Raw genomic sequence first — 11303 nt, forward strand, 5'->3', positions numbered from 1 at the left:
TGACGAGGACACCAGAATTCCATGAGAGCTGTAGCACCGACTGCATGGCAAAAGATGCCGCTGCAGTCTTGCAGCGTAACTTTGAACGTGAGTAGCGCACTCAATTCCTGCCCAGCCTGTCAGGCATGCACATCCGTTCTGTAGAAAAAGTTGCAGTGCCAAACAAATCACCATTAACTCTTTATTGTTACTGTTAGACAGACGAGCAGTGCTTGATGCTTTTAAAATAAAGTATAATTTTTGAACAATGCTGCATAGACAGCATGAGGTTTTCAAAATAAAGTATACTTACTGAACAATGCAGGATACTTTGCTTAAAAAAAATGTCTGATAAACATAATAAAAAGCTCAGCGCAATGAAGGCCCACTTAAGGCAGTTCACATTTCTCTCTCCTGTGGTGGAGAATGTTCCTGAAAAGCAACGAAAAAATGTTACGTTAAAGATATGTGAGCAGTGGTTTACCATTCTTTGAAACAAAACTAATAAAACAGTGAAGTTCAAAGTGAAGTGACTCAAATATGCAAGAATTGGAACTGATGTAAATAAATCACAAGTATTTTATGCCTTGTTTTTAAAGCACATTCATGCTGGATGTGTGTACTGTATTGCCAACTTTTGTTTGTTAGATTTACATCAAATATCAGTGTTCTTAAAATTCGTTGTCTATGCATTCTTTTTAATTCATAATAAGGTACTATTACATAATAAAATTTTTCCTCTTAGAGAAACACTCCAAACAAAATTTTTTTTATTTAAAATTATTCAATACTGTTCACACCTGCAGTATTTGCTCTCAAATTAAACCAAAAAAGGTGTCACTGGCTTTAATATTTAAAGCATTCAAATACTCTCATATAGAAATTATGCTTTGAAGAAATTGCACACCATACTTACTGTTCTAGAAAAGTTTGATTTTTGTGCTAACATCAGCTTAATAAGACCAGCTTACCACTTGAGATGACTGATGTCAGGCAGGTGCGTGGCGAAGTTAATCCGTGACCATGGTTTCTACCTTGAAGTCTTCACATTTATGGCAGCTCTGCACTGCATCTGATAAAAGAAAGCAACAGAAGTATGACACCAACAATTCAATAAATCTGGTTCCATGTGAAGCGATCTGCACTACTGTTCCAGAGATTACTTACTTATGATGCACTCAGCAAGGTGAAGGTTCCTGAATGTCAACTTTCTCTTACGTCCTTCCCACAAAAATTTTCGCCCCAACTGGTCAGTCAGCAACCGCTTCGTGATCTGTCTCGTACAGGAAGCATAACCAGATCCGCAGACTTTGCTGAGCTGTTGAACATAAAAAAACATCCACATAGCAACCGCTTAGTGCAATCATAACTATTGATTGGATGTTTCTGTTTATTTTTAGTCAACCTTGGCAGGTGTTTATCGGCATCCATTTCTTCATTAAATGTGCTGCAAAAATATTCCAAAAGCCGGGAATCATAATGATAAAAAAAACTGCACCGACTTTACTCAACAAGATTAACAATTTAATCAAACGTTTCGTCTCCCATCTGGGAAACATCGTCGGTGAAACCTTGAAGCAGGAATGAGCGAAAGAAACTTCAACAGTCCTATTTAAGCAAGTCCGCATACACATTGAGGAGGGGGCCGCAGCTGGAGTTACAAGCTGATGAGCCATTTCGGATGAACCATGATTCTACGAACCTGCTTGGACCCCACCTTTGTTCACGCGCCAGAGTGGACGCATTCTCAAAGTCGAAACTGTGTCCCGTATTCCAACAATGGTCTACGAGTTCCGTCTTCGCCCTTGTCACATGCGTGGCCTTTGCCATGTCCCTTTTGTGACTTTCATTTAGCTTTAAACAGCATTGAATCATCAATCCAATTCACACATGAAGTTGAACAGAACGGTGCAAAGCCTTTTTTGTATATTAATGTGTTCCGAAATAGTACCGGTCGCTTATATACAACAGTGTACCGCAAAGCTGTGATACAGGCAACCTCTTAAGGAGGGATGCTAGGTAAATACAACCCAAAAATAGTTTTTTTAATATTAGAACCAGAAATACTACGGTTCATACAGAACATATTCTCCAAACGGCACGCTCGTAGCAGCACCAGAAGTATTTTAAAAATAGTGTCATCAATATACTATCAGCATTTTCAAGTGGGCGTGGCTTTAGAAAGCTTTCTTTACATTGCAACTCTCATTGAAAAAAAAAAAAACGGTGCAACTGGAAAAAAAAGTTGTTTCTAATTGATGCTACTGACAAAACATCGTGAAACATTAGTTTTCACGACGCAGCACCGGAGCTTCTACGAAGGTGCCTTCAGGGGCGAACCCAGAAGTCTAACGAGTCCCTGAATAACCTGATCTGGTGCAGGTGCCCAAAGACAACATTTGTGGGCGCATGCACAGTAAAAGCAGCCGTGTATGACGCGGTTAGCTTCTACAACAATGGCAACCAAGCAAGGAAGCAAGTGTTTGAGACTTTAGGCGTCACACCTGGAGTGTTTTGTAATGTGGCCCTGAACAGGATGGACAAGGCCCGAATAGTCAAAAGTGACTTTCGGATCTCTGCTCAGAGCAAGCGAAGAAGGAAGGCCAAAGCAAGTGCAAGGAAAGGTTTCGCGAAGAAATCTGAAGCAAACGATGCTAAAGACTACGCACCAGGTGTATTTTAGGCTGAGCGTTGAACAACTAAACTTTCAAAAGTGATTTGTGAAAAACGCTGTTTTTGCTCGTATAAGGAACATTTTCTCTCAAACAAATGAACCTTTTCTTGTAATATTTCTCTCGTGTTTTGCTGCATAACCTGCGCATCTACTGAACTAAAAATATAATATTTGCATGAAAACTTTTTTTTATTTACAAGTTCCTCAAGGCAGAAAGCACCTAAGTTGAAGTATCAAAGTTCAAAAATTGATTTTGAACGACCTAAGCATTTCAAACTTATTATTTTAGTTCAGTCAAATGCCAATACTGTATAGAAAATGTGAGAGAAGTTTCATTGTTTTATTAGCATTAGTTATATTTTAAATGTTCCTTGACTAAGTCAAGAAAACTTCTATTTCAAATTTTTATAAATACAAAATACCTCAATAGTTTTAAATAATATTTTGCTTGGAATAGCTAGAAGGACAGCGAAATATGCCCAGAAAGTTTAAACCGTTTTTACCCAGAAGGAGCTGAGATAATGGCAGAACATCTCGAAGTCGCATGTCGGGGTACTATCCCCCCTTAAGCTTTAACTCGCATCATTCTGTCGAACATAAAAGGGCTGTCGTAAAAAACCTACTACACCAGTCCGAATGAAATTCTTCTAATCCTCAATTGCGCGCTTCTGAGAAAAAAGTCAAATTTGGGGGATTTACATGCTAAACCAACGACGGGCATCTGGCACGCCCCAGCGGAGGACTGAGGATTAATTTAGACTACCTGGGGATCTTTCGACGTGCAACCGAAAGCTCGGTTACACGGCGCCTGCTCCGCAATAAGCCTCTGCCACATGGGGATCCGTAGGCCAGCGCTCTCGCCTCGGAGCCACCGAGGCGGCTTGCGCGCTTCTGAGGATGCTGTTATTGTTGACCTGCTGATGAAGCGGAATTATCCGAAACGTTTTATTAATAACACGCACAAACAGATGGGACAAAGAAGTCAGGATAATGGACAACTTAGGACAGGGCAAGCAACAATACCCTATTTGAGAGGTGCTTTTCAGTCCATTCCCAGGGCCCTCGCCCCTTTGAATATCCGCACAGCTTTCAAACCCCACCATAAACTATGTGACTTCATTTCTAAACCTAAAGATTACATGCAAAAATATTCCAAAAGCCGGGAATCATAATGATAAAAAAAACTGCTCCGACTTTACTCAACAAGATTAACAATTTAATCAAACATTTCGTCTCCCATCCGGAAAACATCGTCAGTGAAACCTACAAACCTGCAAAGAAGTCAGGATAATGGACGACTTAGGACAGGGCAAGTAACAATACCCTATTTGAGAGGTGTTTCTGAGTCTATTCGCAGGGCCCTCGCCCCTTTGAATATCCGCACTGCTTTCAAACCCCATCGTAAACTACGCGACCTCATTTCTAAACCTAAAGATGACACCTCCCCTGAGTCCCAGTGCGGTGTTGTGTATAAAGTGGAGTGTCTAAACTGTGACGCATCCTACATTGGGGAGACAGGCCGGAAGCGCTCCACTCGCTTAAACGAACACAAAAGGGACGTTGCGAAGGCCATGCATGCGACAAGAGCGAAGACGGAACTCGTAGACCATTGTTGGAATACGGGTCACTGTTTCGACTTTGAGAATGCGTCCACTCTGGCGCGCGAACAAAGGTGGGGTCCACGCAGGTTCGTGGAATCATGGTTCATCCGAAGAAACTCATCAATGCTTGCAATTCCAACCGCGGCCCCCTCCCCGATGTGTACGCGGATTTGCTTAAATAGGACTGTTGAAGTTTTTTCCCTCATTCCTGCTTGTAGGTTTCACTGACGATGTTTCCCGGATGGGAGACAAAACGTTTGATTAAATTGTTAATCTTGTTGAGTAAAGTCGGAGCAGTTTTTTTTTTATCACTAAAGATTACACCCCCCCACAGTCCCAGTGCGGTGTTGTGTATAAAGTGAACTGTCTAGACGGTGACACATCCTACATTGGGGAGACAGGCTGGAAGCGCTGTACTCGCCTAAACAAACACAGCGAAGACGGAACTCGTAGACCATTGTTGGAATACGGGTCACTGTTTCGACTTTGAGAATGCGTCCACTCTGGCGTGTGAACAAAGGTGGGGTCCACGAAGGTTGGTGGAATCATGGTTCATCTGAAGTGACTCATCAGCTTGCAACTCTAACCGCGGCCCCCTCCCACGATGTTTATGCGGACTTGCTTAAATAAGATTGTTGAAGTTTTTTCACTCATTCCTGGTTGAAGGTTTCACTGATGATGTTCCCCGCATGGGAGACGAAACGCTTGATTGAATTGTTAATCTTGTTGAGTAAAGTCGGCGCAGTTTTTTTATCATTAAATTTGCTACTAATATTTATACCTGCTCTTATTGAGGCACTTCCGACATTTAAACTGAGGAATTTTGACGTCTTTATCTCAATATGGCGATTGGATTAAAGATTATACCACTGGGCACGGGCTTGGGCTTACCCGAAAGCCCAGGCCTGGGATGGGCTCAGACTTTTGACTGTGGGCCCGGGCCGGGCTCGGGCCAGCACGTTGATTGGCCTGGTTCGGGCTCGGGCCAGCTGTAATTGACCATGATGCTGACAGAGGCCATCGTAGAAATCGGCGTCTCGGTTATCTCAGCAACATCAACTCCAGAACCACTAGACAAGTACCCATGAACGTAGGCCCACCTTAAGACAGTGGACGGCAGCGTCGTTAATCATGAGGTGAGCTTCAGGTTAATCCCAGTGGCGTGATGTTTTAGCTTGTGGTGATAAATAGCGGCAAACCAAAAATAAACGGACATTGAAGCGCTCTGTCAGGAATTAAAAATGGGGGACTCAAAAACATTAACGCTAAACAATCTCAACCTAATTGATCTTGAGAAACACTTATCTCTCTCGAATAATAGCTGGGAAGCGCTAACATAGCGGCAATGATGTAGTGGGGAAGCTTACAGGCCTAGTAAACAATTATACACATACTGGGGAATGCCTGGCACATATTCAGGTATGAATACATGCTCAGATCTACAAACTATTTTAGGAGAAGATACAAACTGCAAATTAGTTGTCTTTCTTAGAAAACACATTGACGCATCTTAATCACAGTGCTAAAACCCATAAAAACACTTGATTACAATTATTTTAATAAAAAAAAGTTATGAATATGTACATGACACCAGCAGTCATAACTTTGATTTAGTTCATCGCAAGCTATATTTCTCTGGCAGCAAACGAAGACAAACCTTTTAACTGTGCAGTGAACCAGAATTAATACAATAAGACGAAGTTTCCGTACACCACTTTAAAATAACCACAAACAACGCTTTTCAGATCAGTATGTTTTGCTATAAAAGGCTTATTATAAAGCCATAGTCCTTACAGTATATTATAAAGCTTTTAGTCTTGCTGCATCCAGTTGTGGCTTTGCTTAGCCTTTGTGCGGCTTGAAGGTCTGCCGGTTACAATTCGCCAAGGAGGCCATCTGTGGCGGAGATAATTACCAAACCTTACCGGATGAACATTGATTCCCTTTTCTATTTGAGAACTTTCGTGTGGGAAGTCTTGTTGAGCCACATGCCATTGCCAATGCACACATAGAAGACATAAACTTCAGTTCCTCTTTGAAGCAGCACTATGTACAGGAAATTTACCAGCGCATTATTCGTGACTCCAGCGAAATCGACGCCGCGTAGCGGCAGCGCCGAGAAGCTCAGGAGAAGAGGTTGTCCCGACCCTGTCGTCCGCTATCGCTGCTTGGTTCTCGTAGGCAGCATAGAAACAAACATTGTTTCCAGTAATTATTTTAATGATTCCACCGGGTCCTTCCTACGCACTGAGTAGACAAACGTTTCTAGGGTCGAAAAATCGCTTTGCATTCAAATGTAACACCGATTTTACGCTGCAGTGCAGGAATTTGTGATGGTCCGCATGCTGAACAACGAAAACGACCTTCTTTCGTCCGAATTTTGCCTGAGCAGCGCGCCATCTATAGTTCGCTGGAGTCGCGAATAACCTGGACTGGGATTGAAAACAGGGGTCCTATTTGTCAACGGCATGCCTCAAAATTAATTTTGTTGATGAAAAAAAAAATTGTAGCAATATTTACGCGGCAAAACGCAATTTGAGTTTGGCACAAAACCGAACCGGTGTAACTAGCAGGTATCCTTCTTACCTCATTACTGTCAGAGTTAACGATTTGAATGATTCGACGTGATCCCTCACCCTCCTCCTCTTCTTCATCTCCTCTCTCTCCCCCAACGAACTGACAAACGAACACGCACGCACACACACACACACACATACCTCTTCTCCAAATAGACACACACTGCGCCACGCCTTGACAGATATAATTCATTCTAACCTTAAGCCTATCAGCACAGAAAAAAATGTTAAAACACATAACCTTTACCTAGTTTCTGGGCATATGAAAACAAACACACGGCACCCCTATCGATGAAATTCCTTGTACTTGTGGCGGCATAACTAAAGAAAATCTCAAATTAAAAATACGTCTTATGAATTGCTTCGCAAGCGCGAAAATGAAATTAAAATTACCTGTCTCATACAAGCTTCCTCCAGCCCTCCCGGGCAGTCACTCATCTCGTCGGAGGTACTAGCACCCGCTTACTGTCACTGGGTTTCCGCGTCACTCTGCGATCCTGAAACAACCGGCGCCGAGAGTTACTCCCACATATTGTGCTTAAAGCTGCAAGATATGTGGCTCATGGTCGTCCTCAAGACGTACGCTTGCATAATCGTTCGTAAAATTCCGGCCGCTCAACTGGTCTCGACTCTGCAACGTGCTTCAGGCGGTTAGACTTCCCGCGAACGTTGCTTCGGCAGCTTCAGCAGTTCGTCCTTCTCCCACGCTTCCTTGTCCTCCGGCCGGACCGTTCGGTTTATCACGTCGGGCCACTTCCTGACGCAGGGGATGTATCACGTGACTATAATACTTCGTATTTTAACTCTTGTTTTTGTTTGCTGAAGTAAACGAATACTTAAAAAATTTACTTATTGACCTTAATTTAGCAAAATATTTGCATAAATTGCACTTTGAAGACTTAATTTGGTTTTATATGTCATGCGGGCTATGCATGCGGGTGACCCCACTGTTCACTCTATTGACTCCAGCTCACTCTATATTGTCACGTGGTGTAACCCGCAAGCCCGCAAGTGTGACTGATGCACTTAAGAAAATAATAAACGTTTTTAAAAATGATGGTATTACTTAATTGTCAAATGTAGATACTGAATATATATTAAACTTATAACGGAGTAATTTTTATTTGTCATTTTAATTAGGAAATTGCATTTGCTGCGGGACGACGTCGGTGCGAATTTTCAAATTTGGATTTGAGACACGTAGGGTGTCGCGCTGTGCGACCATGAACCCAAACAAAAAAATATACTTGGAGCCACTAAGTATACCCAGCTTGCCAAGGACAACAGTCCTGAGACGAAGTTGTGTCCTGAAAAATGCTACAACAGGCCAGGGACCAGAACCGACGTCGCCGACAGCAGTTTCTGCAAGCTCGGTTGTCTCGGAACACGGTGAGACAAAAACTCCCCGTGAACTAAGTAGTACCAATGAAACCAGAAGCGGTCACAGTACTGGGCCAGTTAGTGAAGACACAAGTGATAAGATTGTGAAAGTGACGGGAGATTTTAAGACCAATTTCCTGTCCAAGTTTCCGAAAAGGCTACTGCCAAAGACGAATGTAACAAGTCTGACGTACCCTGTTTCGGCTGGCCTTCATTTTAATTGGACGCAAAATGAAGGGCTTTTGAATCTCGAAAACTTCATTGCTGGAGTGTACACTCTTCCCGGCATCAAGGAAAACTACAACATTGGGAAGCCAGAAGCCAAACTAAAGGCCCAAACTGCCAACAAGCGCGTAAAATGCCTTTCAAAAAGGAACTTCCTTGCTCAACTACAAAGTGGAAAGCGCTGCCTGACACTTACTGCGCGTGAAACAAGGTGCGCTCATAATTTCGGGAAGGTCATCCTTATTTCGTGTGTGTGTGAGTGTGTGCGCATTTTATGTGTTTTTTTTTTTAATGACTTCCATGGTGTTAATAATTATTGGATGTTATTCGACACTACCGGCTTTTCTTTTCTGTTAATAAAAAGCATGCCCACGATAGAATGTGCACGTGATCTGCCGCCCCAGAACGAGCGCGTAGCCTCTGCTAGGGCTCAAACAGGATACGTTCACATGGCAAAATGGAAGCCTGAAGTATCGCATTTTTTCGCCAACTCCGCCAAAGTTTTAAAGTCCCGACGTCGGAAGTCGGAGAGCTTTGGACCAATCGTGAAAGATGATAATAAGATTTTTGAGTTAGTGTTATTCTGTTTTTGACCCGGTTTTACTCTGATTGGCTCGGTTCTGGAGCGAAATTTATACAAAAACGAGAACGTTCCACTCCGAAACCAGGTAAAACTGAATAAAACGGAGCAAAGTCTAATGTGAATACATAATCCAGTTGGTGCAATCGTTTAGGCTATTACTGTTACTGAAACATCCTGGAAAACAAAAGGACAGAGTACACCGCTAAAACTGCAGAGTTCCGATGATACCTGAATTTCGTGGCTTGCCTATATATAATTATTCATGAATCTTGTGCATACTATATGCACACACAATGTTCCCGTTCCCCATAGTCTTTTCTTTATGTTTTACTGGCAGCCGCATGTTTTATAATACGAAGGAGGACAGTACATAATCAGGAAATTCTAAAACACGTGACAAAAAAGAGTTCATATTCACTTTTTTAACTGAATGTTTTATTTAATTAGTGTCTACATGGCCCAACCCAAGTTATATAGCTAAAAAAATGTTTATTTGACAGAGAGGAACCCATCGGGCACGCACGTATCTGCACGGGGGGGGGGGGGGGGAACCATGGGACCCCCCCCCCTCCTCCCAAACCTTTCATTTGGTGGGGCCTCCTTTCCCCCCTCCCCCTCATACAGTATTTTGTCATGGGCGAATCAAAATCCTGGCTGCGTGCCTGCCATCGGGTATATTTGCGGCAAAAATTATTTTCCTGTGCTCAAAACATAAAACTTTAGTATATAACAACTCTAATTTCTCCACTAAGCATACTGTTTAACCTGATAGATGCCCACTTAATAGATTTTATGTTCTGTATTCCCAGTCGACCATTAAAAGTTCTCGATCCGAAATGCATTCCATTTCACCAATGAAGCTTTCAGTTTAACCAGTACAACTTGTTATTGATCCTATTGAAGGACCAATAGGCACTTGTATTCCGGACCAGAAAACATTTGTGTTGTTCCCATAGAAGTTTCTACTTGTCCCATAGAAGTTCCTGCTTGTCCCACAGAAGTTCCTAATGGTACAAGAGAAGTCTGTATTGGTACGATATAACTTGTTATCGGCCCAGTAGAAATGCCCATCGGTACGATGAAATCCTATTGATCGCATAAAAATCTCTATCGGTCCCATAGAAAATTTTTGCAAGGGTGTGCTAATTTGGCGATTGAGCATTGTCACTGCCATACTGCACCGAGTTCACTTCTCTGCAGTGCATGGGTCTTTGCTATCTCCCGTACAATGGCTCTGCCACATAGCGCCACTGGCTGGAATGAGCGGTAATGAGCAAACTGAGTGTCGTGCACATTGACACAATTGGCATCATGGCGCTTGCCCCCTAAAGTTGACTTTCCCTCAACCGATTCTTTGGCCTTCCCCCGTGCTGCGGCTTCTCTGCAGCATCTCCAGTTGCACCAATGTGCAAAACATCGGATTTTCTCATCGGCGCCAATTGCACATTCTTGCTCATAGGTTTTGGGCGTGCATTTCAATTGGAACAGGCCTGCCATTTCCAGCAGGGGAGTAGATTGCTGGAAAAGACAAATCGGGGGGATTCTGAAAATGTAGTTAATTTCTTAAGAGTTTGTGATGTGCTGAGCTTGTCACGAGCGATCGTCCATTTTGTGGTTTATGACGAGCTCACCCCGTCACACCGTTTTTGGTCTTTAGTGTTTATTTAGTTGGCTCAGGAGAGCCGCCATTTCTATGATTTAAGACAAGGTCAGCTCATCAAACCAGATTAAACCATACTTGAAATTGAAAGAATAAAGGTATAGAGGAAGAACACAGACAACTACACTCTTTTACAACCACATAGAGTGTGGTTGTCTGTGTTCGTCCTCCATGTCTTCATTCTTTCGATTTCAGGTATACCTTTAACAACATGCTCGCACTAGCCAGATTAAATCATGTTGGTACATTTTTGCTTAAAAAATTTTACGATTAAGTTATCTTGGGCAGCTAAAAAAATTGCTGGAGTTCCCTTTCAACCTTTTTAAGACACAAGCTGCTAATACTAGAAAGCTGTGGTCTCCTGTGTGTAAACATAATGACGATAATAAAAATGTTGAAGTGTATGATTTGCAATAAAACAAGTGGAACAGCATATGTCCAACCAGCTGCTTAGAGAACAGCATGCGTCCCACGGCCCGGCTTGTGAACTGTTTCTTTCTTTCTATTTCTAATTGCCTTCTGTAAAATGGCTCATAGGCATGCAAATTTAATTAGCACACCAACTTGATTCTGAAATCTTTGGATATAATTGACTGCCAATGGCACCTTTTACATCTCTTGGAGG

At 42.4% G+C, this 11303-nt stretch overlaps 1 long non-coding RNA gene across 2 annotated transcripts; it reads right to left on the bottom strand.

Moving 5' to 3' along the window:
• Window positions 1-246: 246 nt before the first annotated feature.
• Window positions 247-7365, bottom strand: LOC120839889. 2 transcript variants are annotated; one of them, XR_005715425.3, is made up of 5 exons: window positions 7224-7365; window positions 5146-5243; window positions 1147-1297; window positions 951-1051; window positions 247-411 (listed from the first exon to the last, which is right to left on the bottom strand). It is a non-coding gene; the product is annotated as an uncharacterized LOC120839889 (long non-coding RNA). The 2 variants fall into 2 exon arrangements; XR_006078226.1 differs by lacking the exon at window positions 5146-5243 and having other exon boundaries at window positions 248-411; window positions 7224-7363.
• Between the last annotated feature and the right edge of the window lie 3938 nt (window positions 7366-11303).

This window comes from Ixodes scapularis, unplaced genomic scaffold (assembly GCF_016920785.2).
Source record: "Ixodes scapularis isolate PalLabHiFi unplaced genomic scaffold, ASM1692078v2 PGA_scaffold4__175_contigs__length_147842914, whole genome shotgun sequence".
Taxonomy (NCBI): domain Eukaryota; kingdom Metazoa; phylum Arthropoda; class Arachnida; order Ixodida; family Ixodidae; genus Ixodes; species Ixodes scapularis.